The sequence below is a fragment of the Salmo salar genome, chromosome ssa16 (genome assembly GCF_905237065.1).
Source record: "Salmo salar chromosome ssa16, Ssal_v3.1, whole genome shotgun sequence".
In the NCBI taxonomy this organism is placed as follows: Eukaryota; Metazoa; Chordata; class Actinopteri; order Salmoniformes; family Salmonidae; genus Salmo; species Salmo salar.
Genome location: NC_059457.1, coordinates 48,092,914 through 48,098,555, shown reverse-complemented (window position 1 = coordinate 48,098,555; position 5,642 = coordinate 48,092,914).

The window sequence follows — 5,642 nt, the reverse complement described above, 5'->3', positions numbered from 1 at the left end:
GGTGTGTCTAGGTTGTGTGTGTGTGTGTGTGTGTGTGTGTGTGTGTGTGTGTGTGTGTGTGTGTGTGTGTGTGTGTGTGAGACCTGTGGCTAGGTGTGTGTTTGTCACACTGATTGACAGAGACAGCTTACTGTCAGCATCAATTACCACCTCCTCCCATCAGCTCATCAGACATTTGCACACCGGCATGCTGGCCTTGTTTATCTGCGGTGTCTAAACAGGTAGCGGCTTAATTACTTCAGGTCATCATGACTGGCTCCGTTGGCTGTATCTTCCCCACACTTAAGTCCTCACAGCTCTGTCAGAACAGTGTAGCCAGTACCTCTCTTATTCCGTTGGTTGACCAATGTAGTCTCAGGCCGTCATTGTAAATAAGAATTTGTTCTTAACTGACTTGCCTAGATAAATAAAGGTTAAATTAATAAAAATTTAAAAAACACTGGTCAAGAACGTTGTCCTCAGCTCTTTGCTACCAAACACTGTTTAATGATAAACCTTAATGAAGGAGGAAATGTGATTAAGGGTAACAACAGGCATCCCGTCATCTACTTTAAGTACCACAGACACAGTCAGAGGTATAGACCGTGTTTTTTTTGTTTTGTTTTGTTTTTTGTTTTGTGGGTAGATCAGCTTTAATATTGCAGATAGATTGTGGCTTCTATCAATGTAATTGTCTGCATTATTTCCGATCCCCATATATTTTTGGGGTAAATGTATATATTATTTTAAATATGTATTTTTTAAATATATTTTCCTTCTTTATCATTTTCAACCTAACCCTACCACCCCCCCCTTAATTGGAGTAAATTAATGGACAACAATACTTAGGTTTCCACATCCAGCTACATATATTTCACAGACAGTATATTTTCCATTAGTTATCTTTTGTTTGTTTTTAGTCCCATCCTTCAGCTACCCTCAACCCCTCCCTCTCTGAAGACCATCCAATTTCTAGCTGCCATATACACTACGGTTCAAAAGTTTAGGGTCACTTAGAAATGTCCTTGTTTTTGAAAGAAAAGCAATTTTTTTTGTTCATTAAAATAACATCAAATTGATCATAAATACAGTGTAGACATTGTTAATGTTGTAAATGACTATTGTAGCTGGAAAATGTAATATCCACATAGGTGTACAGAGGCCCATTATCATCAACCATCACTCCTGTGTTCCAATGGCACGTTGTGTTAGCTAATCCAAGCTTATCATTTTAAAAGGCTAATTGATCATTAGAAAACACTTTTGCAATTATGTTAGCATAGCTGAAAACTGTTGTTCTGATTAAGAAGCAATACAACTGGCCTTCTTTAGACGAGTTGAGTATCTGGAGCATCAGCATTTGTGGGTTCGAATTACAGGCTCAAAATGGCCAGAAACAATTAACTTTCTTCTGAAACTCGTCAGTCTATTCTTGTTCTGAAAAATGAAGTCTATTCCATGCGAGAAATTGCTAAAAAACTGAAGATCTCGTACAATGCTGTGTACTACTCCCTTCTCAGAACAGCGCAAACTGGCTCTAACCAGAATAGAAAGAGGAGTGGGAGGCCCAGGTGCACAACTGAGCAAGAAGACAAGTACATTAGAGTGTCTAGTTTGAGAAACAGATGCCTCACAAGTCCTCAACTGGCAGCTTCATGAAATAGTACCTACAAAAGACCAGTCTCAACATCAACAGTAAAGAGGCGACTCCGGGATGCTGGCCTTCTAGGCAGAGTTCCAAAGAAAAAAGCCATATCTCAGACTGGCCAATAAAAGAAAAAGATTATGATGGGCAAAAGAACACAGACACTGGCCAGCATCCCGGAGTCGCCTCTTCACTGTTGACGTTGAGACTGGTGTTTTGTGGGTACTATTTAATGAAGCTGATGTTTCCAGCTACAACAGTTATTTACAACATTAACAATGTCTACACTGTATTTCTGAACAATTTGATGTTATTTTGATGGACAAAAAAAAATATGATTTTCTTTCAAAAACAAGGACATTTCTAAGTGACCCCAAACTTTTGAACGATAGTGTATATTTCCACTGTGCTGTGATGTTTCACAAAAGTTCTGAACCTTTCTATTTTCAAAGTTTTTACAGATTGTAAATTAAAGATAAACACTTTTGCTAAGACTGTTATTATATTATTGATCGATTGACTCTGACCAGCAGTGCTATTTGTTGTGTCTTTTCTGGTGGATGAAACTGAAATTGCAACCAGATTTCTATTGCTTGTTTAAGGAATAGCGATATTTAGGAGATAGACCGTATAGATTTGCAGTCTGTATGTAAGAGGTGGCTGTCCTGTTATGGTTGCAGCTACGTGTGACATTGGTGTCACATAGAGGATTCTTCCAGATGCTCCGCCCCCTCTCTCGGCAGCTGTCAGGTGATGGTACAGTATTACATGTGTTGTTACATGTGACACTGGTGTTACAAACTCAAATCATAGAGGGCCGAGTGTCTGGAGGTTTTCACTCCTCCCTTGTACCTGATTGACGAATTAAGGTCATTGATTAGTTAGTAACTCCCCTCACCTGGTTGTCTAGGTCTGAATTGAGAAGAAAAACCAAACACCAGCAGACAAACGGCCTTGCGGGTTTGACACCCCTGATATAGAGGATGGGTCCTGATGCTACTTGTGCCTTATTGTGAATACTTTTACTTTAGCTCAGCCCATGAAAATAGTTCCCACCTCTGTCTTCCTTCTCTCTCTCCATCCCTCCTTCCTGCCCTAGAGGGTCAGACTCTTAGCTCATATATCCTTTGTCTTGGCAAGAATAGCGGATGGTCATAACCTTAGGGAAGCTCAGAATAGCAGGATTGAATGGGCTAGTCTTGACCTGACCAGGGCTGGACTAATCCTTAAGTGGTCCAATTGTTTCTTAAAGGACAATCACAAACACATATAACAAGGCTCCAGATTGGCCAGATCAACTTGCAAGGGCTGCTTGGCTTTTAATGATGGGACAAATCACAACATAGAGAAGGACAACAGGTCAGGACTTATTCTCGGACAATATTCTTGCCTACAGGTCTTTGAACATCATTTAGATGAAGATAATTCATTAAAACGTCATAATAACTTTCAGAATCAGTAATAATTTATTAACTAAATAAGTAATAGAGTTTTTTTGTTGAAAAATGTAAATGTATATAAATATAACATCAATGATCATTTACAAAGCATTTATAAACATTTATAAGCAGTGGTGGAAAAAGCACTTATTTTTCATACTTGAGTAAAACTAAAGATACCTTAAAAGAAAATGTAAGTAAAGTGAAAGTCACCCAGAAAAAATACTACTTGAGTAAAAGTCTAAAAGTATTTGGTTTTAAATGTACGTAAGTATCAAAAGTTAAAGTATAAATCATTTAAAATGTCTTATATTAAGCAAACCAGACGACACTATTTTATTTTTCCATTTTTATTTACGGATAGCAAGGGGCACAGTTCAACACTCAGACACAATTTACAACAAAGCATTTTTGTTTAGTGATTCTGCCAGATCAGAGGCAGTAGGGATGACCAAGGATGTTCTCTTGAGAAGTGCGTGAATTAGACTATTTTCCTGTCCTGCTAAGTATTGAAACTGTAACGAGTACTTTTGGGTGTCAGGGAAAATGTAACTTGTAAAAAGTACATTGTTTTCTTTCGGAATGTAGTGGAGTAAAAGAAAAGTTGACAAAAATATAAATAGTAAAATAAAGTACAGATACCCCAAAAAACTAGTACCTAAAAGTATTTTTACATAAGTACTTTACACCACTGAGTATAAGCATTTATCATGGCTAACCAGTGTTCATCAAAGTTATAAAAAAGCCAGATTATGGCGGTGATCTTTAACGTTGTACACACATTGCATCTTCAATGATATCTACCTGTATGTTTTCATGTATTTATGCAATAACCAACATCATTAAAAGCCTCATTTTATTTTTGTAACATTTACTAATTACACGTTGTACGCCTGTACAAAGAAACACAACCTCAATGACAAACACAAAATCATTCATCTCAAACTATTACAATTGTTATGTTCACACTTTCCTCCCTTCCTAACTAACTAAAACCACGACTTGATAATAACATGACTGTAAACACAATGGCAGTGTTAATCTATTTCACATACAGTACCAGTCAAAAGTTTGGACACACCTACTCATTCAATGGTTTTTCTTTATTTTTTACTACATTCTACATTGTAAAATAATAGTGAAGACGTCAAAACTAGGAAATAACACATATGGATTCATGTAGTAATCAAAAAAGTGTTAAACAAATCTAAATATATTTTTTAGATTCTTCAAAGTAACCAGCCTTTGCCTTGATGACAGCTTTGCACACTCTTGGCATTCTCTCAACCAGCTTCACCTGGAATGCTTTTCCAACAGTCTTGAAGGAGTTCCCACATATGCTGAGCACTTGGTGGCTGCTTTTCCTTCACTCTGCGGTCCAACTTATCCCAAGCCATCTCCGTTGGGTTGAGGTCAGGTGATTGTGGAGTCCAGGTCATCTGATGCAGCACTCCATCACTCTCCTTCTTGGTCAAATAGTCCTTACACAGCCTGGAGGTGTGTTGGGTCATTGTCTTGTTGAAAAACAAATGATAGTCCCACTAAACGCAAGCCAGATGGGATGGAGTATCGCTGCAGAATGCTGTGGTAGCCATGCTGGTTAAGTGTGCCTTGAATTCTAAATAAATCACAGACAGTGTCACCAGCAAAGCTCCCCTACACAATCACACCTCCTCCTCCATGCTTTACGGTGGGAATTACACATGCAGAGATCATCCGTTCACCTACTCCGCGTCTCACAAAGACACGGCGGTTGGAACCAAAAATCTCAAATTTGGACATCAGACCTAAGGACAGATTTCCACCAGTCTAATGTCCATTGCTCATGTTTCTTGGCCCAAGCAAGTCTCCTCTTCTTATTTGTGTCCTTTAGTAGTGGTTTCTTTGCAGCAATTCGACAATGAAGACCTGATGCATGCAGTCTCCTCTGAATAGTTGATGTTGAGATGTGTCTGTTACTTGAACATTTATTTGGGCTGCAATTTCTGAGGCTGGTACCTCTAATGAACTTATCCTCTGCAGCAGAGGTAACTCTGCGTCTTCCTTTCCTGTGGCGGTCCTCATGAGAGCCAGTTTCATCATAGCGCTTGATGGTTTTTGCGACTGCACTTGAAGAAACTTTCTAAGTTCTTGACATTTTACGGATTGACTGACCTTCATGTCTTGAAGTAATGATGGACTGTCTTTTCTATTTGCTTATTTGAGCTGTTCTTGCCATAATATGGACTTGGTATTTTACCAAATAGGGCTATATTCTGTATACCACCCGTACCTTGTCACAACACAATTGATTGGCTCAAACGCATTAAGAAGGAAAGAAATTCCACAAATTAACTTTTAACAAGGCACACCTGTTAATTGAAATGCATTCCAGGTGACTATCTCATGAAGCTGGTTGAGAGAATGCCAAGAGTCTGCAAAGCTGTCATCAAGGCAACGGGTGGCTACTTTGAAGAATCTCAAATATAAAATATATTTTGATTTGTTTAACAATTTTTTGGTTACTGCATGATTCCATACGTGTAATTTCATAGTTTCGATGTCTTCACTATTATTCTACAATGTAGAAAATAGTAAAA